General features: G+C 44.3%; 1 long non-coding RNA gene across 1 annotated transcript in view; it reads left to right on the top strand.

Moving 5' to 3' along the window:
* LOC147729699 (uncharacterized) overlaps positions 1-24972 on the top strand; it is a 542264-nt gene that overhangs the window by 502416 nt on the left and 14876 nt on the right. Inside the window, exon 2 of the long non-coding RNA XR_015308300.1 lies at positions 9391-9492. This is a non-coding gene — a long non-coding RNA (uncharacterized LOC147729699). The remainder of the gene's footprint in view (positions 1-9390; positions 9493-24972) is intronic.

Genomic DNA, 24972 nt, shown 5'->3' with positions numbered 1-24972 from the left:
AAGTGCATCCAGGGACAGAGTGCAGGGCCACAGGTCCATTTAAACGAAGCTACCCATTATTAACCAACCAAAACTACCCTAATTGGATACCAGCTAATTGTAGTTTAATGAAAGTAAACAGAAAGCATTTCCAACAATCGCCTGTACAATGGTTGAGTCAAAGCAAAGTTCCTCAGCTTTATGAGAGCTCAAAATTCATTTTTTCCATATGAAAAGCAAACGTGTTGGCGCACAAAGATGGCTGAAAGCCGATGCCCTGGAGCCAAAAGGGCACTTTCCACAAACACTAGCAGAACATCTGTATTGTTTGATTCTCAATCACACATGTGCAACCCTAAGTCTCACACTTAATCATCTCAGAGGTGTGCATTGAAATGGGCCAATGTGAGGAGGAAAAGATCAGTGGATTTGATATCTCAGCACACATGGGATGAACCCTGGGTGTGAGAACCAGATGTCTTCCATCTTGAAGCATCGTGAAAGAGGGACCTCGGGATGTGTTGCGTGCACAGACGAAGCGCTATCTCGCCAAAGAGTTTACACGTGGCATGATGCTGGGCTATGGGGACTTCCTAGAAGCACAGGCCTCTATGAGATCCTCAGCTGCTTCGGGCAATTTGCAGGCTTTCACTGTGGGAAAATGGATAGTGCCTCGCAGACAATTACTAGCAGTTAACTACTTTTACTGTTCAAAACAGAAGTATCCTAAGTTTAAATTAAACCAGAATAAAACTACGTTTAATTAGGTTTAGTATTCAATATTTAGCATTCTTGTACAGTATTTGCATTCATTGTGAATTTCTAAAAATGCCATAAGAAAAAGTCATGGAAAACATCTCTTTTGTCGGGAAATACATTTAGTTTAGTTTAGAGAATGGTTTCAACTTCACTTACTGATGTGTGTGTCCAAGGAACTACCCATTCACAAAAATAATACTTGATAAATATGTTCTGATAACATCGCAACTGTTGTGAAATTGGGCAGGCATTTTCATATTTCAGTGCCCATCACAATATAAGACAAAACAGTGTATCTACTTTTACTATTGGGACAGAAACCTGACCATTCCTTGTCAGTTTGTGACAGACCGGCCCAGGTCCACTATCACTTATTAGGGGTCCGATTCACAAAAAGGTTGCTTGAAAAATCTTTTAGGCTTCAGTCTATGATTGGAGTGGGTTTATGACTTTTATGGTATTCACAAAGGGTTGTATGTCAAAATAGTGTATGCAGAATTATCACTTGGCACAAATGTCTCGTCCTAAATATTGCCCACAAAAGTATAATCTCACTGGGTCTATTTTATTTAACAGCAACTAGGCCACATCTTAGTAAACAATATTTATAACACAGTACTATGCTATGGTATATATTCGTATCATTCGTCATATAGTCTTCCAGGGTTACTATTGAACTCTACTCCATTGTTAGCATTTCAGAAGTATTCTACTACAGATCATTTAATTTTCACCTACAGAATTTCTTGTGTTTGGTAAGAGCAAATGCAGAAATGATGAATTGCACTTATTCAGTGTAGGAAATTCAGTTCTCCGCATGGAGACAGGTCTGTCTCGGTAATTCATGAAAAAACCTGTAGTCCCTCCTCTTTCGAACAAAGAATGTTCCCCTATTCCTGGTTTTGTCAGGATCTGGTTTTCCTGTGTTTTAAAAGTGGGGACACAAACCACCTGCAAAATATTCACGAATACGCACAACCGTTGGTTTGTAGGTTTACGCACACCACCACACAACTCCCACAATCCCAACCATAATTCTAAAGTTAGTAACAATTATACAGCCCTTTCCTTCTAGTCAGAGGCACCAGTGTTAGTTTGCTAATAAATCAGCATTTACATAGTGCAGCCCTATCTCCCCTAGGGTATCTGGGTGCTGGGGGTGCTGTATCCATGCTGAAGAGCCAGGTTTTGAGTTTCTCCATGAAGTCCATCAGGCAAGGTGCTGTTCAGATGTGGAGCAGCAGGTCGTTCCAGGTCTTGGAAACGATGTAGGAAAAGGCGCAACCACTGCTGCGGCTGGAACGGATGCAGGGGTTGCGTGCAAGTGTAAGAGAGGAGGAGCACAGGTGTCTAGAGGGGTGATGGAAGCCCAGTCGCTGGTTGAAATGGGCTGGGCCTTGATCATGTAGAGCATGAGGTTCTTGAACTGGCATCTTTTCTCGATGGGGAGCCAGTGGAGGTTTCTGAGTTGGAGGGGGATTTGGGTTCCATTTGGGGAGGTCCAGTATGAGTCTGTGTTAGAAATGGGGTCTCTAGTTGACAGTGGCGGACACCTTATCCAGGTAGGGACCATTCCTTTTAGTCATGATAAGGGGTTTAAACACTCAAGATAACCCCTGCTCACCCTATTGGTAGTTTGGCACAAGCAGTTAGGCTTATCTCAGAGGCAATGTATTTGTACATAACACACACAGTAGCGGTTGGGCGATGGAATTACTCATGCCTTAATAACGCATGCCTTAACCACGCGGTCTAAACCCTAACCGCATCTTTACCATGCATACCTTTACCACGCATGCCTTTACCATGCAATTTCGTGGTAAATGCATGGTTGGTAAAAGGGCATGTGTGGTAAACATCACACTCGTGCCCCTCTGCCCTAAACCCTAAAGTCATGTTAAACATAAAATCCCTACTTCCCCCCTACCCCAGCCCAACTGCTCCCTCGACCTAAAAACTGCCCCTAACCTGTCCCCTACCCTGAGCCCTAAACCTCAGCCACATTAAAACCATTCCGACCCCTGCCCCCTCCCTGAGCCCTAAAACAAGCCCCACCCCCTAAAACCAAACCCCACCTACCCCCACCCCAGCCCTGAAAACTACCATGATGCTCCAACCCCTAAAACTATCTCAACCCAATTAATATACCACCACCTCCATTCCCTGCCCTGAGCCCTAACACTTCCAACTGCCCCCTCCACCTGAAAACGTTCCTGTCCCCTTCCCTGAGCCCTAAAACTCCTGCCCCCTCAGCCCTGAAAACTACTCTGACCCCCCCCAAGCCTGAAAACGACCCCACAACCCCTACAAACTATCCCCCAACCCCTCAAACCCCGTCTTATCTCTCCTCATCATCCCAATCCTTCCTCTTCCTGGTCTTCCAGCCATCAGCAGCAGCAATTAGACCACCATATGCCTTAACCATGAATATGCATGGTTAAGGCATATTCGTGGTTTAGACATGCGCGCTACCGCCTGCGTGGTTCAGCCGAGCGTAGCTCATGCTCATGCATGGTTAATGCTGTTTCCCCACAGTAACTCAGTGAAAACACTACAAATGGACACCACACCAGTTTAGAGAAATACATTATCTTTATCTGAACCAAACAAGACCAAAACTGCAAACCTCCAATATACACAACTCAAAATATGACTTTTAAAAGATTTCATGAAATTATATCCAGGGAACTCTATGGATGCAGGGATTTTACCACAGTAACTCAAATACATCAAAATGCAAAAGGCAAAACCGCTACACAGGAGGGAACCATCGGAAAACACAGTGACGCATCGATTCCTGAGCCCATGGAGAGGTGATGTGTCAGTTCTGCAGCATGCATTGAATCCGGACTGTAGGGGGAAACGATACGTCAAAATCCAAGATGGTTCAGATCTGCAGGTGATGTGTTGGAAAAACTTAGCGCACAGGTGCGATGCATAGAAATCCAGAAGAGCAGGGCCTGCATCGGAGTCAGTAAGGGGGTCTCGGACTTTGGAGACATGGTGTGCTGTACTCAGGCTGCGTCAATTTCTTCGGCCACATGGCAACAGTGTAATTTTCATCCGCACTGTGGTGCTGAGGCCGAAAAACAGGTGCTGATTTTAATGGTTTCAAGCAGGTCTTGGCAGCAGGAACAACCTCCAAGGGCCGAGGGCTGTATTTGGCACCACAAGGCTGGTCTGAACTCCAAGCAGTGGAGTTCAAGGATTCTGCAGGTAAAATCTTTGTGTCCTTGAGACTACTTAACAGGTGGCAAGCTCTACTTATAACCCATGGAGTATCTTCCCAAGCAGGATACAGCAAAGTAAAAGTCCAGTCCTTTCCACTGCCCACGGACAGAAATAACAAGTGCAGGTCAACCCAGCAAAGCAACACACAGCAAAATGTACCATTCATCCTGGCAGCTCTTTTGCTCTTCTTCTTGGCATGGCCCTCTTGATCCAGAAGTGTTCTAAAAGTCTGTGGTTTTAGCACCAATACGTATACCCTGTTATGCCTTTGAAGTAGGGATACTTCAAAGGATTTTCTTTTTAGTGAACAAGTCATTGTCCTGCCTGGTCTTGGCTCCAGACATAATCCCAAGGGTGGAGACAGGATTGTGAGAGGCCAGGCACAGTACTATTCAGATGCAGGTGACAGCTCCTACAACTACTCTAGCTCAGAAAGACCCATTAGGTTTCAGATGGGGCATTAGGATATGCAGGGCACACCTCAGCTCATGTTGTGTCACTATCTAGAGTGAATACACAAACAGGCCCCTGTCAGTCTAAAGCAGGTGTTGATTCCACAGGCAGGCAGAGGCACAAGAAAGGTTAAACAGGAAAATGCCCACTTTCTAAAAGTGCTATTTTGAAACACACAATGTCAAAGCCACCTTTACTAAATCATGTGTTTTTAAATTCTGAGCTCTGAGAGCCCAAACTCCAAATCTCCAGGTGTTCCCAATTGAAAGCTACACTTGTAAAATGTTACAAGGCAGCTCCAATATCATATGGGAGAGCTGGTCCTTACAATAGTAAAACATGAAATTGGTAGTCTTTCCCAATCAGGACATGTAAAACACAAGAGTGCATGTCCTACCTTTCACATACACTACCCCCTGCCCTCAGTGGTATGTTGGGCCTACCTTAGGGGTGCCTTACATGCAGTAAAAGTGAAGGTTAGGGCCTGGTCAGTGGATGCACTTGCCAGGTTGATATGGCAGTTTACAACTGCCATCACAGACACTGCTTTGGCAGGCCTGAGACAAGTTTACAGGGCTACTCATGTGGGAGGCACAACCAGTGCTGCAGGCCAACTAGTAGGCTTTGATTTACAGGTCCAGGGCACACATACTGCACTTTACTAGGGACGTATCAGTAAATCAAATAGACCAATCATGGTTGACCAATAAGAATCACAATTTACACAGGGCGCACTTGTAATTTGGCACTGATCAGCAATGGTAAAGTGCCCAGAGTATATAAACCAGCAAAAATGAAGTCTGGCATAACAGTGAAAAATACAGGAGGTAGAGGCATAAAGACAGGGGGAACCACACTAAGGATGCCAGGCCTAACATTCTGGCTATGGTGTTCTGTAAGATCTGGAGTCGTCTGAGGAGCTGATTGAAAATGCTGGCATAGAGAGCATTGCCATTGGCGAAGTAGCTGGTGGCGAGGACCTGGCAATGGTCTTTCTGGGGTTGATTGGAATCCATCTGAAAATACTGTGGCCCCTGCATAGGGTGTGGAGTAGGGGGAGGTGAGAGCATTGACTGGTTGTTTCATAGTCGGTTTGCTGTTGAGGATGATGCCTAGTCTTGGTGCGTGTTCTGTCATTGAGGGTGTTGGTCAAAGTTCTGCTGGCCACCAGCTGTGGTCCAAAATGAAGGTGTTCTTTCCGAGGATCAATACTTCCATCTTGTTGGACTTGAGTTTGAGGCAGTAGCCTCTCATGCTGTTGGCTACATTGGTCTTGGCATCGCAAAAGTTGGTTTTGGCATTGGAGGTGTTCTCAGTGAGTGGGTTGAATAAGTTGAGTGTCGCCTGCGTAGGAGGTTATGCTAAGGGCTGTTGGATCTGACGATGTCTGCGGGGGGGTCATGCAGGTGTTGAACATGGTGGGGCTGAGTGATGATCCTTGGGGTACATTGCATATGATATCCTTGGGTTTGAAGGCAAAGGGAGGCATTTAGATGCTCTGCTTGCATCCTTTGAGGAAAGTTGCAATATTCTTGCGGGCGTTTTGCTGTACGACTATACAGTGAAGTCTGTTGATGAGGGTGTGGTGGGAGACGGTGTTGAATGCTGCGGAGAGTCAAGCAGGATCAGTGCCACATTGTCTCCGTGGTCAAGCACAGTTCGGATGTCATCTGTGGCAGCGATCAGAATGGTCTCAGTTCTGTGGTTGGTACGGAATTCTGATTAAGAAGTTCTGAGAAGGTGTTGCTCTTCCAGGTTGTTGATAGTCTGTAGGTTGATGGCCTTCTCAAGAACTTTGGTTAGGTAGGGGAGCAGGGAGATCGGATTATCATGTTTTATTTCGCTGGGGTTGGCAGAGGGTTCCTTTAGGAGGGGTCTGACCTACGTGACTTTTCATTTGACTGGGAAGGCTGCTGTGGAGATGGAGGTGTTGATAATGCTGGTGAGTTCCGTGCTGATGGGGTTGGTTTCAAGGTTGAATAGGCAGTGGGGGCAGGTGTGGGTGGGTGCCCCAAAGTGTATTGAAGACATGATGGTTGTGGTGGTCTGAGTGGTGAATGGGATTAGGTGGTGATCATTCAGCTGATGTCCGCTGGGTGGTTAAAGTTTTTGTGGTCAAGAGGGGTGGTTTGAAGGTCGAAGTTGTTGTAGATGGTGGCGATATTGCTGTGGAAGAAGTTTGTAAGGAGTCACACAGTTCTTGAGAGGTATTGATGGTGTTCTCCGTGGCTTCCGTGTTGGAGAATTCTGTGACTATTTTGAAGCATTCTTTTGAGTGGCTGGTTGTCGTCTTGATTTGTGCTAGGATGGCTGCTTTCTTGGCTTCTTTGAGGCAACAGTGGTAATTACTGAGGGCAGCTTTGTGAGCGGCTTTGTCGGCAGGGTTCCTTATGTTGTGTCAGGGCTTCTCGAGCTAGAAATAGTTACTCTTGGTGGTTCTGAGCTCTGGGGTGTACCAGCTGGCTTGTTTTGGCAATTTGTTATTTTTTGCTGGTTTCAGTGTGGCAATCCAGTTGGCGACTTTGGTGAACCAAGCAGAGAAATTCTGGATGGCGTGGTTCAGGTCTGCTGAGGTTTCCGGTTGGGTAGTACTGAGGGTTGTGTCCACTGTTTCTCAGTTACCTTACCCCAGCTGCGGTGGGAAGACTTGTGAGCTTGGCAGCAGAGCTTTGCACATTGGAGATTGTGAAGTGTATGATGGTGTGGTCAGTCCAGGTGAGTTCTGTGATGTGGCTGAATTTGATTCTTCTGCTGGAGGTGGAGATGGTGTTGAGTGTGTGACTGGCTGTGTGCACTGGTTTGGTGATGTGTTGAGGGAGTGAGATGTTGTTCAGGTTTTCCAGGAGGGAGGCAGAGTTAGCGTCATTGGGGTCATTGATGTGGAAGTTGAGGTCATCAAGTAAGATGTAGTAGTGAGAGACAATGGTTAACGGAGCAATGAGGTTCGAGATGGTGTTGCAGGAGGCCAGTCGGGATCCTGTGAGATGTGGGTGGCTCTTAGCGTGTCTTGGTGTCTGTAGTTGGAAGTTTAGGTATTCAATGAGAGATGTGGGGTCATAAGTGGTGATGGTGCATCGGATGGTATCCTGGAAGATGATGGCAATGGCCCCACCATGCTTGTTGGTGTGTTATCTGTGTACCATTTTGTAGCCGTTGAATGCTGCGGTGGTGATGTTGAGGCGGGGTTGATTTATGTTTTGGTGATGAAGGCAATCTCATGAGAGAGGGAGGTGATGAAGTCCTTGGTTTCGGTGGCATGTTGCTGAGGGAACTGATGTTGAGCAGGATGCAGTGGAGCTATTCCAGGTGATTTGTGGTCTTCTGTGCAGGAGAGGCACTTATCCAGTGTGAGCCGGCGGTCCTGTGTTGCAAGAGAAGTGGCAGTGGAGGCAGGCAAAAGGTCCCTAAGTCGATTGTGGGGAGGCAGAGCAGGAGGAGTGGTTGCAGTGTCCAGGGTTGAGGGCTAGGAGCTCTTCGATAGTTTAGTGGTGGTCGGGGGAGTGCCAGGGGGTGCCATCGCTGGGCACGGTCCGGGCACAGACTGGATTGCCTTTGGTGCTCCTTTGGCACGCTGGAGATGTGCCCATATTGAAATTGGAAGTTGATTTTTCAAGTGCACCAGACTGAGCTATAAAGAAGGCCTGCTTACCCCAAAAACTCCTCTCCTCTTTTGCTGCAGTCTTTTCATTTGCAGGAAGCTACTTGCTCGTTTTCTCTGTTCTATAGTGCCTCGCAATCCTTTGCACATTTTTAACCTTAATTCCCAATGCAACTCTAGCACTATGGCCCACTCTATTTTAACCCTAGCGTCCTTTGTGTAAATAGCTTAATAGCTGGCAGGTTGTTCATGCTTTGCCTACATTTTTTACACTTCAAGTCTTAATAAACATTGTTTTCTTACGAATGTATGATACCTATGTCCAGGGTAGTGGGAGTGATGGTTCCATTAGATGCGAAGTGGCCGCTTCTAATGATTAAAGGTGACTCTGACTGGCCAAGGTATGAGGGAATTTGATTGGTTGTTGCAGCAGGGATCACAAAGCAAAACATTGGCAGGGGGTTGGGGGGCGCCTCTGCCTACGATGCTGGAGGAGTGGAAACGGGACCTCGATTAGTGTCAGCGCTCTGAAGAAACAGTCTACAAAAGTAGGGTGTGAGTCTTGAAATGGGAAAGAATATGGGCACACTGGGGAAAATACAGAGGGATGAACATGGGAAACTGAATCTTATTTGGGGTTTTCTAATCCTTATATCCACCCATGAATGTATTGTTATTGAAATACGGTGTCCGCCTCACTGTGCACCATTAGAAATGCCTATTGTATTGTATGATCTCTTGAGCAATGTTAATAAAAAGAGTTTTAAAAACAAATAATGTATGATACCCTCTATTACCACTACCATCAATTCTTTCTCCTCTTTTTTTCTACTCTTTCACTATATTTTCTTTTCTTCTATCTTCTCTTTTCCTTTCTCTCTTCTCTTCTCTCCATCTCGTTTCTCTTTTTATATAAAATTCTTCTGTCTCTTCCAATATTTTATCTCATGTTTGCAATCTTTTTATTATGTATCAAAATATATGGAGGTAACTCTGTTTATCAACTGCATTATGAAATAATATTACCTTGTTTATTAGAGAGGGTTGTGTTTCCTCCGACACATTTTAAGAATTAATCTGTTATATTATGTTAGTTTGAACTGTGCCAGGGTCCCACGTGTAATGCATAGTACAGTACCTGTATTGGAACCTCCAAAAGTAAATAGTGGGAATAACTGAAGCCTCGTAATGAGGCCCTGAGACTATTATAATGGACTGAACTCCTGCTAATTAAATGTTTTGCTCCCAAGTCAACCGTGCAATATGTAAAAGTAGTAGAACCTGCTCCTACAAGTTATCATTGGAAGGATGTAAATAGAAGGCATATTATAATTAGCCATTTGATTATAATGTTTTCTTTCTTTTATCAGCTTCAGCCTGGTCAGAACAGCTGCAGAGACAGCGACAGTGAAAGTGTCAGTGGAGGGTCGAAGATTTCTCACGGGAGTTGCTATCGTGAAGGCCTTAGTGATGTGAGTAACCAACATTATATTGACATTGTAGAAGAATTGCTAGCATTATTGCATAATACAGAAATGATCGCCATTAAACAGATTTTCATAATGCTTTTGAAGAGTAAAAATCAAAACAACAGTATTTTAATACAGTAAGCACAAGGATCAAATTTGAATTACATATTTGATGCATTATTATCATCAGAGATTTGTCACTTGAATCAAATTTCCCTTTAAAAACAAAAGACAAGAGGTAAAACAGTAAGTTTGTTTAACCTGGTGCCATCGTTCCACCGACTCCTGCCTTTCTTCTGCCCCTGCTCCACTTCGGGAACCAGTCCCGCCATCTCCACTAGAAAACGACTCGTCCCAGCAGCCCCAGGGTGGTGGACCTGGTCGCTTTTGTGCCTACTGGTCCTGATTTAGCCCTTCAGCGGCTCCCCAATAAACGAGCAGAACGACAGCGGACTATGACAGCCGCACCTCACTGTTTTGTTCCTTCTGTATCAACATTTCAACATTCCATACAAGTGTGCACAACAAATCCTGCACCTGCCGTTGTTTGGCGCAACTGCAGCTCAGTCTCTACCTGTCATGAAGAGATGCCAGTAAAAGCTGCTCATCAGTGTACACATTGCATTACACAATGAAGAACCCAAGTACCTCATTCAATGCGTGACCTTTCACCAGCCACCGGGAAACTCAGATCCGAATCCCTCGCTGCCACCCATTGCATCACCCTGACAACCAGCGAAGGCCGTTCCTTCTCCCATCTGGTGGCCAAGACCTGGAACGACATCCGCCTGTACCTCACAGCCTCACTCGCACCAGAAATTCAGAAAGGACCTCAAGACATGGTTGTTCAACCAACAGGAGTATGGGCAGGAGTCTCCGACAGTGCCGGGAGATTCTCATAGGTGAAGCAGCCATGCTCTACAAATACTGATTGATTGATTGATTGATTGATTGATTGATTAAATTAAACAGTTCAGCCGGGAGAACAGTTACAGGCACTAGGTCTGAGGACTGTCTCATCTGACATTGAGTTTGAGGCTTCTTTATATGCAATATTACAACTGGCAATAAAGGTGCTGCCTTTAGGGACATCATTTATTGGTTAATGATTAATACAAGTGGGACTTGACCTAAGTGGACGCAGAGTGGCCAGCAGGGCCGGCTTTAGTACTGGTGGCGCCATATGCGACAATGTTTGTTGGTACGCCCCAATGACCACCTCGCCATGGATTCCCTCACTACCACCATTTGACAATGCCCCCCAAGTCTTCATAACCATTATTTCTTCGATTCATTTAGTTTTATAGCGCCACTCATACCAGTTTAAGGTGTCAGAACACTTGACATCACACATACGTTGCATGGAGACAATCGTACGTGTATAAATCAGTGTATAGGAAATCTTACATAAGACACAGGTCTACAAGGTGTAGGAGTCACATGTCATCCATACTGGCGGCAGTATAGTTTTGAGTCCTTTGTCCGAAAAAGCACAAATTCAGAATTAAAAATGTAACACCATTGTTAGGGATTTTCTTTAACAACAAGAATTGATTTCTACCCAAATAAACTATTTTTGCAATATTAGGATAAGGAAAGACTGGGCAAAAAAACATGTAGCTGTAATATAATCCTTGCAGTTTGTATGCAGCTTTTTACTGACAGTTAATAGCTCACTGCTCTAAATTAGGATTTTTAACTTTTAAACTGCAATTAACAAAAGGATCTCTCTGACAAAAGCGAAAACCCATTGACCTATTTAAAGTATATGCACTTTTTGATCTGAATGGGACACATTCTTTGCAGCAGGCATATCAACCCTCTGCAATGAGTCAAAACTTCTACTACCAGATAAAGCTCCAGTCTCTCTCCAAAAAGAACAGTTATCACTGGAGCTATCTTGACATTTTTATCGATGGTTGAAAATTGCTCGGATAAGGAACCTAGCGTTAGGTGCTTTTAAAACAGTAAACATGAAGCCCCCACCCCAAGGCAGTGCCTGGTGCGGTGCCATTTATCGCACTGCCTTAGAGCCGGCCCTGGTGGCCAGTGATGACTTTGTATAGATGTCTGGCATGGGAAAATCCTGGTCACTATGTGTGCTAGGCCCTGATTAGCTACGTTTTCCGATCTGACCTTATGTTGTTTTTAGGAGCGTGTACCCCCACCGGCCATGTGTGCTTTATTGGGACAATCTCGCCTGACCATTGCAATATTTCTGCGCCTATCTTTGGAATTGATCAAGAGTTTCCTACCAGAGTGTTTGTCTGCCAGCTATGCACCCTCCCACCTGTGACCAATCAATCTGAAATCCTGGGCCTAGGTTTCAGGGCCTGCCTGACTACATACTTGCGTTTCGGGGTAGCTGTAGAGTTCAGAACAGGTGATTCTAGTAATAAGGGTGACTAGTTAATTTTTGTCAACAACCGCATCGATATCCATATTAACAGCTTAAATAGAGAGGTAACATAATGTCTTATATCTAAGCAGGATCTGCTGACTGAATGAGTAAAACGTTTAAAGTTCACTGCTGTCCCAAGGACATTCCTAGCACTAAGGCTTATGAAATGAGAGATGAGTTCAAATCTGAAACAGAAAAAATCTAAAACTTGATGTGAGGTCTATAGATGTTTCCTAGAAGGGACATAATTTTCAGAGTTGCAAGTTGAAATGGTAGAAGTTCTAGTAATTTGTCAGCAGGAAAGAGAAGGGGCATTTTCAGCCACATGCATCAAAGTTAGCATTTGCGATTTCTTAATTGCGAAAATTAAGGAATAGCAATTAAGAAATCGCAAATTGCTATGCATCAAAAAATCGCATTTTTATTTGCGATTTCCAAAAATTCCTTAATTGCGATTCACAATTTGCGAATCGCAATGAAGTAATCCCTTCCCATTGATTCCTATTGGCCAAGAGGGCACATTCTATGTGTTTTGGATCTTAAGAGAATAGTTGTATCATTTGCATGCTTGCATACTGGAGCACCATCTGTTGCAAATTTATTTCAAGACAACTAACTTTTTGCCAGTTCTTTAGACCTGCTCGTTCCCTGCATAGATGTAGCTCAGTCATTTCATATACGAACTGCTTAAGAAGGGGTGCTTGGAACAACTATTTAATTTTTTTTTTTAATAAAATTTTATTAGAAATGAAAACAGAGCATATCCAGCAATGTAATAACATAATGAAAAAGACATGGTACATAATTTAGCCATATATATGCCCAGTCAGTTGGGTTCTCAGTGTGAAGATCTTGTTCTGTCCATTGCCATGTCTGCAGTTGGAGAGCTGCAGATCTCACCCCGATACACATTCCATTGCCCCCATTTCTTGTCCCACTTTTTAGGGCAACCTCGAAGTTTATAAACGCTTTTTTAGGCTACCATTTCCGCCATCCACTGCACTATGAGTGGACGGTCAGGGGAGCCCCAATTCATTGGTGCTCCACTTCTGTCAGGCCTGATGCCCCCCAGACATTGAGGATCCCCCCCTTGGGGTGAGTAGAATTGGTTTCCCCAGTGCCTCTGCCATTTTCTTGGTGGCCCCTTTCCATAGGAATTTGATCACCGAGCATTCCCATAGGATGTGGTAAAAGGTGCCCACCATGCCGCAGCCACACAGACAGTGGTCATCGGGGCATCTGCCTAGTTTGGCCAACAAGGGACCCGACATGTAGGTTCTGTGTAGGATTTTGAGCTGTATCAGGCGGAAGCGGTGGTTGATAGCTGATTACCGTGGGGACATCAACGCCGCCAGCCAGTCACTGACCTCCAAGTCTCCCACGTCACCCTCCCATTTGTGGCGCAGGGCTGGAAAAGAGTCAGGTAAGTTGTTACAGAGCTTGCGATAGGTACAGGAAATCACCTTGGTCAGAATGGGTTCGGAGAGTAGCCTGTCCTCTAGGGGTGAGGCATCCAGAAGGGAGGAGAGGTCTGGTATGTTCGTCAGGATGGCATGTTTAATCTGGAGGTATCGAAAGACCTCTCTCTGTGGAGAAGTGTGGCTCACCGATTAGAGCGGCAGACCCTAAGGCAGACGTCTGGCCCGGGACCAGGGTTCAATCCCAGTCGGGGCAAGGTCTTGGGCTCAATGTCCTCGGTCCCGATAATTCTCGCCTCAGTGCCTACTCTAATCATGGGTTCCACTCTGCAACTCTGGGCAATAGCTTGCTTAATCTACACACCGACCCTAACAACGCTAGGATGTCTGGCTTCACTGTGGGTGTGCCCGGGAGTGGACACCTCACAGGAACAGGTCAGGAAGGGTTCCACAGCAGTATTCGTACAGCGCTTAGAGACCCCTGGGTGATAGGTGCTATACATGTGCAAATTACATTTACATTTAAATTTACTCTGTGTGAGTGCATGTTTCATTTGGAGGTCTGGGAAGGATAAAAGTTTCCCTTTGTGTAGCAAATCCCCGACAGTGGATATGCCTATGGTGTCCCACCTATCAAAGCCTAGTTAAAAACACAGGAGGCCAAGGCTCTGAGAAGAGGCGTCGCCTTGGTAAACCTGTTGGACCATCCAAGGCTCGTAGTGGCGCGGTGCCATATGGCTACTGTCTGCTGCATTGGACCCACATAGCGATTACGCACCGGTCTATTATACAAAGCCCCTAAGTAACCCTCGTGCCCAGCGCCCTGTCTGGTACCGTTCTAGATGGAATGCTGGGTCTGTGGGTGCTCCGTTGATCCACTGATTTGTGGCCACCAGTTGAGACGCCCAGTAGTACAGGCGCATGAGGAACAACTATTTAATTTTGATTTAAAATAGTGCAGATTCCTGGCAGAGTAATTAACGCCTGGTAATATTGCCAACTGATTGACACCTAATTTTTCAATCGAAGGAGAAATGGAAGATGCACTAGGATTCAAACCCAAGACTTGCCAGTCACACATCCTTAAATTAGGTGTGTTAACCCACAAAGCTCAATTTTCTGAGCCCTTTACATGTGTGCAGCATCAAAGAATTATATTTTGCAACGTCCTGTTGAGCAGGCTGAAAACGTACCTTTGGGGATCAATCAGGCAGGAACATCATCCTGAAAATTGAATTAGAAATATTTCTTGAGCACGCCATTATTTCACAAAATTCATTTTTGGAGTACCAGAAAAGCACATCACCCTCCTAAAAAACATACCTTTGTGAAAACCGGTTCTAGATAGGTCTGGGCGGAGTTCGGCTCTGTGGAACTCTGCAAAGTGCCAAAAAAACTCTGCTGTGCTCTGCGGAGTTCTGTGAGCGCTGGAGTTTTGTAAGTCGCGCTGCTCGCACTGCTTTTTACCACCAGGAGTTTGTCTTGTGCTGAAAAAAATCACAGCAAACAGTAATGCACGTCGCGCCAGAGGATGCTGCTTCGTGCTGCCTCTTGTGTAGATATTGTAATTGATTGGTAGCTTCCTAAACACGAGCAGCAGATTTTTCAACATGAGCATTACATTTTTCTCACTCGCCAACTAAATGATTGGCATGCCTTGCGATAGAAAATACTCCACTCTGCGTCACTACATGGAGTTTTGCAGAGCTCCGCAAACTCTGGCGGGAGACCGTTTTTCTTCATCCACCCATAGTTTCTAGAGCAATTTTTATTGAAATCTGAAGAAGCTGTTTTTTTTAGTTGTCAAAATACTTATTCTCCTTTTTATAGATATCTGTCAGTAAAATATAAGCATTGTCTAATTCACTCACGCCTGTTTCCTGTAATTGTATCAGGCTTATCTTGTTTACAATTGGTGTGATTTAATAGTGTTGGTCATTATCGGCGACCTTACTTTCCCAATGTAGTGCGTTATCCATGTTAATGCTACGTCACGCATTCCATTATGGAATGTGAAGAATGGTATTTATGTGACGTCAACCAGCGTCCCTGTCATTTTCCCTTCCGTATCTTGTTCCGGTATCTGTCTCTGCCCCAGCTGTTCCCGTGGGCCTTTCTTATATCAAATACTCAATAAATACTTTATTCACTACACTGTGGTCCGTACCTACTTTACAACAATGGCGACGATGTACTAACGGAGGAGAGGCTCACAGAACCACCGACGCCGACAAGGTGAAACTCGGCGAGGAAATCAAATTGGGTCAGACAGACGGTAAAACCATATAAGCGGAAATAAGTACAACATCAAATGAAGTAAGTGAATCATTGATAGCAAGCTGCCAATAAGAGACTGTGAGGTGAGGCGCCCGGCGAAACTGACGCGCACGTGAAGCATCACAGGATTGCACCAAGCGTCACGTTAATGCAGCCAGCTCATTGGTGCGTTGTAACTGATGTCACAAGGGTGGCCATTTTGGCAAAATCAATGAGGAATCCTCTCAGTTTCACGATAAATTACGATCTGACGGAATACAGGGCAAAATAAAGAACAAGGGAAACAAAGCTACGGACTGCGCTCGCATAATGCACACATAAGGAACTCATATGAGGAAAAATAAATAAGAAATTGTATAAATATAATAAATAAAGGACTATTGTCGAGGGACGAATAATCGGAAAATAAAGTAAAACTGGGAGTGTGCACCAAGGATATGCAGCCAGTATAGAATATGTGAAAGTAAAGTAAGAAAGTGAAAAGTGTAAACCATATAAGAATTAAGGAAATATAGGACTTACTATCAACAAATAATATAAAGACATACAACCTGTAATAGTTGAAGAGAGGAAAATATGGCTCAAAGTAATAACATATGTGTACCACCACTTTTCCTTGAGGAACCTGGCAAACCCATTATGAAGTGGAAAAAATGCTTAAGAGCATTTGAGAATTATATTGTGTCTATAAATGGGAAAAAATATGACGCAGAAAGTTCTGTTTGGTTTGTTAGGGAAAGCGGGCTAGGAGGTATTTGATAGCTTATCTGAGTACGAGAATCCACCTGGAGTATTTATACCTCTAAATGAATATGAAGAGGCTATCAAAAGGCTCGAAAAACTGTACGATGAGGAGAGCAATATAATGGTCGGAAGACATAAGTTTGCGCTGAGGAAGCAGGAAGAGGGCGAAACAATTGAAGAGTACATAGCGTGCTTGAGAGTGCTAGCTAAAGATTGCGAGTTCAATGAGATGACTGATATTTACATAAGAATCAGGTGGTGTTCTATTATCACTCTAAAAAGGTGCAAGATAGATTGTTGACGTGCAGGAACCCCACTCTGCAGGACGTAACAGACGTAGCTAAAGCCATTGAAAGGTCGCTGGTTACCACAAAAGTATTGTCAGCTAGCAGTAGTAATACGAATGTGTGTTATATACAGGACAAGAAGAGAAGTGACCACAAAGGTTCAGAGAAAAATTGGGGCGACAAGAGATCAGGAAGTAGGAATTTGAGTTGCTACAGATGTGGTTCACAAGAACATCTTGCAGATTACAGGTCATGCCCTGCGATTGGCAAAAGATGTGCAAAATGTAAAATGTTTGGTCACTATACAGCACTATGTAAAACAAAACTCAGACCAACGGAAAATGTAAAGGTGAATACCATGGGAGATTTTGACGAGGAAATGTGTGAAAAAATGGTGCTCTATGTAGAGATAGAAGATGGTAGGATTAAGGGGCCCATTGGTGAAGTAAAAATAGGAAATGTCGATTTGCAGTTCACTGCGGATTCAGGGTCACCTATAACAATCATATCGGACAAGATATTTGAAGAAAAATGGCTGGATGTATCACTATATGACACGGATGTGAACCCCAAGGCTTTTGGGGAACAGGATATCGAAATGCAAGGTTATTTCTGTGACACACTCATGTTCAAAGGTAGAATGATAAACACAAAAATATACATGGCAGTAAAAGGCAGGATCCTAGTAGGGTCGAAAGACTTGGCAAAGCTAAGTGTGATTCTCCAACCAGGAGCAAAGGAACCAATCATACTTAAAGAGGAGTTCGTAAACAACATATGCATGGTGGAAAATCAAGGGAGTATCGAAGAAGTAGTGGAAAAGTACAAGGAAGTTTTTTAAGACACAATAGGCTGTGTAAAAGGATTTACGCATGAGATCAGATTGAAGGATGATGCGGAACCCACCAAACACAAGGCGAGGACAATTCCACTGTCAATTAGAGAAGAACTGAAAAAGGTGCTGACTAAACTATGTCATGAAGGAGTAATAGAGGAAACGGATGCGTCCGAGTGGGTATCTGCAATAGTGGTCTCAAAGAAAAGGAAAACGGGTGAAATAAGGCTATGTGTAGACCTCAGGTCCTTAAACAAGAACATTTTAGTAAATTGCCTCCCACTTCCCTTAATCCAAGAAATCCTACTATCTGTGGCAGGAGCAAAATTCTTCTCCCTGATTGACTTAAAAGCCGCATACCATCAGGTCATGTTGACAGAAGAATCCAAAGACCTAACAACATTCATAAAGCCCTTCGGCGCATACAGATATGTAAGACTACCCTTCGGCCTGGCCTCCTCATCAGGGGTGTTCCAGAAGTTAATGGATATACTATTTGGTGAGGTCAAAGGAGTAAAGGCGTTCCAGGACGACATTCTGATACATACAGAAACTGAGCAAGAACACCTGGAAGTGCTCAGCAAGGTATTAAGCATCCTAATGAACAGAGGAATGACGGTATCAAAAGAAAAATGTAAATTTATGAGAAGGAAAATAGAATATCTAGGACACGTGTTATCATCCGAGGGGATAACTCCAAAAGATGACCTAGTCCAAGCAATCAGAGAAGCACCAGAACCAAAGGATAAAGAAACCCTGAAGTCCTTCCTGGGACCCAGCAAGTACTACGCCAAATTCGTGAAAGGATATGCGGATAAGGTGGAACCTTTGCGGAAAGTATTAAGGAAAAACGCGAGTTATGTCTGGGCAAGTGAGCAGGAACAGACATTTAATAAAATAATAGAAGATATTGCAAAGGCACCCGCTCTGAAAGCATACGATCCCAAGCCGGAGAACGTTATCACTGTAGATGCCAGTGCCAAAGGAATAGGAGCAGTGTTTTGTCAGGTAAAAGGAGGCGAAGAAAACACTATCTCATTCATTTCAAGGAGACTAAACGACACAGAGAAACACTATAGCATGATTGGGCGAGAGGCACTTGCGTGTGTGTGGGCCGTGCAAACACTAAAGAACTACCTATGGGGGAAGAAATTTGAAATTGTGACAGACCACAAGCCATTGGTGTATATGATGGATGGAGAAGGACGTGGAAGCGGAAGAGCAAGCTCCAGACTGATAAGACGTTTATCCAAGCTTCAAGAGCACACGTTCAGCATCAGGCACATCAAGGGAGGTCTAAACAGTAGGTCCGACTGTCTATCAAGGCTGCCTATAGACAATCAGGAAAATTAATCACTGGACGATGTAGAGTGTGTGGTGGCCTGGATAGATGCGTTGGAAGCCGACCATGGTTCCTTAACAGAAGCAGAATGGAAAGAAGGACTTGAGAAAGACTGGATAATAAGTAAAGTAATAAATTATGTAAAGCCAAAGTGGCCCCCAATCAGGAATTTAAAAAACGAGTTCAAAAGCTATCAACAGATAAGCGAAGAGCTAACAATAGAGAATGGACTTCTAAAGAGATGCAATCAGTTCCTTCCTCCAGCAGCCTTGAGGTAGAAAATAATAAAGTTGGCTCACAAAGGACACCCCGGAAGAAGTGCAACGAAAAACATTATCAAAAAATACTACTGGTGGCCAGGAATACATCAAGAAGTGAACAATTTTATTGACAGATGCGAGTCATGCCTCAAGGCAGATAAGCATTGGAAGATAAACAAGGGAGAGTTACAGATAGTGGAGATACCTAGCGGACCGTGGCATATAATCGCCATTGATTTTGCGGGCCCGTTCCACAAATTGAAAGAAGACTGCAAGTACCTCATCGTTCTGACAGATTACTATTCTAAATGGGTGCATTACAAGTTTGTACACTCAATCACAACAGAACAGGTAATTAAGTTCTTCAAGAAAACGTTCGCAACAGAGGGACAACTCAAAATCATCGTCTCCGACAATGGAACACAACTGGTGTCAACACAAATGATTGAATTTCTTGAGAACTCTGGTATCAAGCAAGAAAAACACCACTGTATAGCCCAAAGAGTAACGGCCAGGTGGATAGGGTGAATAAATTCATAAAAGAATGAATTCAATTGGCCATTGTGTCGCAGTTAAATGTGAAGGACAGCATCGGGGAAAAAATAAACACCTATAACAACACCCCAAATGAAACAACAAGTTCACTCCGTTTTTCGTAATGAGGGGAAGAGAGTGTAAGGACATACTAACGCCAAAATTTAACAATTGGTATAGAAGTAAGGAAAAAACTGAACAAATAAAGGACAGTGAGCTACATGTCAGAGAGAGTATTAAGCTCAAGCAAGAAAAGACCAAAATGTATTCCGACCAAGTCAACAAAGCAAAGGTGAATTATCAATTATCACTCTATTTTCTTGATTTGGCCCCAAGGATAGCTCTGCCCAATCGTTTGAAGTGTTAGCCCGACCTCCTATTGGTTAACCTCCTGCCCCCCCCCCCCCCCTCCTCGCCCGAAGCGCAAGTCTGTGGCGCCCTTGCATGTCAGTATGTAAATGCGACTGATGTGTACCATTTCTTGATACTAATTATCTGAAATTAACTACAGCTAGCACAATGGACAGCAACATTTCTGTCGTATTAATGACCAGTCTAACAAATGCCTCAGCTTTAATTCACAGTTCCCGTATTTTTAACATTAAACTGATAATTAATTTATAACAGCATTCGGTTGTCTCATCTAGTTGGACGTACAGGCACTCTGTGTATCACACTGTTTATCTTGTCTGCATTAAGTGAAATGATATCAGAGTAAAGTGGTTCACAGAGAGAGAAAAAGAGATTAATCTCTAAGATGGCGCCCTGAGAGACCGTCTCGCGGTCCCAAGAGCGATTGGATGGAGAACGACTCTGACGTCGCCTCCTCTTTCCTCAGAAAATCAAAATGTCAGTTGGTATTCGGGGACCATGGTGCCCTGCGTGATCACTGGTTTGTTTTGTAAGCCGGGGTGCTTAAATGCTTTGTTGCTGTATGTTAATTCCTCAGCAGTGCAATCAAATTCATGTCGTAATTAAAGCTGTCAGTTGGAAGGCAAGCCAATCGCAGAGAAAACACAGCATAGCAAATGAAGCAAAATGATTCTGCGTGTAGCTATACGATGCTTCGCCAGGCATGAAATTAAATAAGTAATTTGATGTTGACATCATAAATTGAAACGATACCTACTGTGCCCGCATTGAGTCAGACCGTCACAAACAATGACCATAACAGAGATGCAGAGTAAAGCCCTCCGCCCACCCACGCACCCTGGGATGTAAAATATATATGTAAAGTGGGGAGGCCAGGGTTCCCAGTCCTGGAGGGGTGAGGCTGTCTTGGCTGTACCACTGAGCCGCAGTGACAGAGGGTGAACCAGTCTGTCAACAGCAAATCTATCTCGGATTTTTCATGAGGTGCAGCAGTCGCAAAGGTGGTCTTTCAAGCTGTAAATAAATCCAAAGTGTCTCCCGGACAAAGGCCTGATTTCACAAACCGCGAGGAGAGGAGACGTTCCGGTTGAGATCAGTGGCGCTTTCTCAGATATTTCTGAATCCTGTGTAGTTTAAAAAAAAAAAACATTATTGTTACGCTTGTGATTGTGAATGAATTGTACCCTTCAGAACCTAGTTCAAACACCCCAAATGTAATGCATACAACTGAGGGTGCAATTGTGCACCCTCAAATTGTGATAGTGTGGGGTGCGTTAATTAGTGTGAAAATGCAGCACCATTCTTTATTTCAGACCTTGAAATTGGATGTGCATGCTTTCTCCTCTGCTGAAATGCACAAACAGAAAATGCCCCCCACCCCAAATATTTCAGGAAGTGATCCTGTTGCTGAAATTCGTATTGGCTTCGGGGATCTGTGCATTTTTTATCACTGCTAAACAGTGCTTGATCTCACTCCTTAGAAACATGATATAATTGGCCTGCACCTGATTGGCACATCCTACTAAAGTGATACAGCATGTACTTGGAGCCTGTAAATTAAATACTGCTAGTTGGTCTGCAGCATTTATTGTGCGCCCACTTACAGTAGCCTTTTAAAACATGTCTTAGGCCTGCGTGCGCCATTAAATTGTGAATTCGACCTGGGAAAAAAACCCTTTTTTCAAGCCAAAACCTCCCTTTTTAATACATGAAAGTCACCCCTAAGGTAGGCCCTATGTAGCCTATAGAGCAAAGTGCATTGTAATGTAGATTTTCCTAGTTATTATGACGGAAAGTCTTAATTTTATTAAAGACACGGAGGCGAGTATTATGCATTCTAATCTTGCATTTATTGCAATAGCAGCCAAATAAGTGAATAAACTACAGTTCCCAGAGGGCCAGGCGTCAACTGGGCCATGGGAACGAGAAAAAACGATAATACAGTAACCAATCAGTACCAAGTAAATAGATAAGAGGCCATTCTGACTGCGCAACTTCCTCTTTTCGCTGACGAGCGGATCAGATAAAATTGAATAAAGGAAAAATAGTCATAACAATAGAAACAGCCAAAATCCAGGTGCAGACATCTTGAACCACGGAGAGCAAAGGCCAAAGTCCAACTTGAGCATCCGGAGGAGGAACCGGGAGAGCTGAAGAAGTCCACAAGGGAGAAGCATGAAGACGATGGAGAGAAGACCTCGTAGGATGAAGCAGGTGGCAGGGCCGGATTCGCTGTAGGGAGGGAGAACAAAAATTAGCAGTGTAGAGGCGGGATAATACTCACCTCAGTGTCTTTAATAAAATTAAGACTTTCCGTCATAATAACTTGGAAAATCTACATTTTATGACAAGACCGGAAGCTCCTATTATGCTTGTTCAAAGCATATTAACAACACCAGAGGCAAAAGAATGAATAGGTTTACAATAGAACATGCAAAAAACACTGTCATTGGACCAATCAGCTGATCTCAGAATGTCCTCCAGACGGGAGCCGGACCAAAAGGCCTTAGAAGCCATGGCTCCCCTGGTCGAATGCGTTCCGAAGACAGAGACATCAATACCGGCAAGAGACATGACCCAACAAACCCACCTGGCGAGGGTAGGGGAAGAGACGGGAAGGTGGGGTTTGCGGAAGGAAATAAGAAGTTGGGAACAAGAGGACACTCTGAGATTAGCGGTCTTTTGTTCATACACTTTCAAGCATTGTCCCACACAAAGTTGTGGTTGGTCAGGAAAATAAGGCTAAAACACTGAATCCAAATTAGTTTTAGTTCCTCTGCGAATCTGGAACAGAACACCTGTAAGGGGAAATTGACGAGAAGAAACATCTAAAGCTCTAACATCAGAAAATCTTTTGATAGAGATCAAACAAAGTAACATTGTCAACTTGGCAGATAACATTTTGAGAGATAAGGCAGAGTTAGCAGGCCAATTCATGAACAGTTTAAGAACCACAGAAACATCCCATAAAAAGTTATACTTAGCCAACGGAGGTTTAGCACATTGAACAGCCTTGAGGAGGCGACAGATCAGAGGATGAGCGCCAACCGGTTTGCCATTGGTTTGAGAATGGTTGAGGGAAATCGCGGAGCGATAAAGGTTGATGGTACGATAAGCTTTACCTGAGTTGGCCTCAGAGGCCAGAAAATTGATTATAAAATTCAGAGGGGCTGAAAGGGGATTGATAAACCTTTCCAAACACCAGCTTTCCCAAAGAGACTAGGCGGATTTGTATGCTTTAGAAGTCCCAGGGGCCCAGGCCTGGTTGATGAAGAGAGCAGCTTCTTGCAAAATGAGAATGTCAGGAGGGAAAGGCCGGAAATTTCCAGGCTGACAGAGTCAAGGAGTTGTCCAGAATGAGGCTGTGACGAAGGCCCTGGGGATTGATGAGTAGGTCGTCGAAAGATGGGAGAAGGATTGGAAAGTCTATTGCCATTTCCAACAAGGAGGGAAACCAAATTTGACCTTGCCAGAAAGGAGCGATCAGTACCAGAGAAGTGGACTGGCGACGAACTTGAGACAAAACTCTGTTGATCATATGAAAAGGGGGAAAAGCATAATTGAGGTGAAGAGACCAATCCTGGAGGAATGCATCTGTAGCTAGGGCCAGAGGATCCGGCCGCCAACTGAAGAACTGGGGCAATTGACAATTGAGGCGGGAAGCAAAGAGATCTATGGAGAAGGGACTCCATATGTGAGAAAGAGAACAGAAAACGGAGGGACAAAGCTTCCAATCGCTGGAATCGTGAAGAAACCTGGAGTGCCAGTCCGCCACGGAGTTGAGATTTCCGGGAAGGTATTCCGCTGTCAAGGAATGATGATGAGAGAGGCAGAATTCCCACAGGCTTTTCGCTAGATCCGCCAGAGGCTTGGACCTGGTCCCGCCAAGATGATTGATATAGCGAACCCCAGAAACATTGTCCATGCGGAGAAGGATGGAACATTTGATTCTGTCTTTGGAAAGGCTTTGAATCGCAAAGGAACCTGCAAGCATCTCTAAACAGTTGATGTGCAACTTGGACTCCTTGGACGACCATGTACCTCCAGTCGAGATTGGTCCACAGCGGGCGCCCCAAACCGTCAGGGTTGCATCGGATTCTAATACAAGATCTGGGGCAGTGGAGAAGATTGTACGCCCGTTCCATGCATCTAAATGGTCTATCCACCATTGAAGCTCTGTGCGGGATTCTGATTCTAAGGCGACAAGGTCTGCGTAGGCAATGCCTTGACGAAGATGTCTGATTTTTAGGCGCTGAAGAGCGCGATAGTGGAGAGGGCCTGGGAAGATGGCTTGAATAGAGGAGGAAATGAGGCCGACGATCCTGGCCAAGGACCGGAGGGACAGAAGGGAAGACTGAAGGACAGAGGCAATCTCCGCTTTGATTCTGGAAACTTTGGAGAGGGGTAGGCAGAGAGAAGCGGCCACTGAGTCCACAAGGAACCCCAGGAACTCTGTATTCTGAGATGGAATCAAAGAGGACTTCTCCGGGTTGATGAGGAAACCCAAGTCCAGCAGAAGAGACTGAGTCGTCTGAAGATCGGACAGAAGAGAGAGTCTGTCGGAATTGAGAATCAGAATATCGTCCAGGTAAATGATAAGACGTATTCCGAGAGAACGGAGGAAGGCAACCACTGGCTTCAAGAGCTTTGTGAAGCACCATGGAGCGGAAGAGAGACCAAAGGGGAGAGAGGTAAAACAATAGGTCACACCTGACCATTGAAATTGAAGAAACTTCCACTGAGACTGATGGATAGGCACAGAGAGGTAAGCGTCTTGAAGGTCTAGACGCACCATCCAATCTTTTGGGTGAAGAGTGTCTCGCAAATGGAGGAAAGTCTCTATTTTGAAGTGACGATAAATCACAAACTGGTTGAACCATTTGAGGTTGATGACAGGACGCAGTTTTTTGTTTTTCTTTTGAACTAGAAAAATGGAGCTTAGAAAGCCTGAAGAGTCGAAGGGAAAAATCTGAATGGCCTGTTTCTGGAGAAGAGATTGAATCTCGTTCGAGA

This window comes from Lissotriton vulgaris, chromosome 2_1 (genome assembly GCF_964263255.1).
Source record: "Lissotriton vulgaris chromosome 2_1, aLisVul1.2, whole genome shotgun sequence".
Classification (NCBI taxonomy): domain Eukaryota; kingdom Metazoa; phylum Chordata; class Amphibia; order Caudata; family Salamandridae; genus Lissotriton; species Lissotriton vulgaris.
The sequence above is the reverse complement of the archived record's forward strand: the minus strand, read 5'-3'. Positions and strand labels throughout refer to the sequence as shown.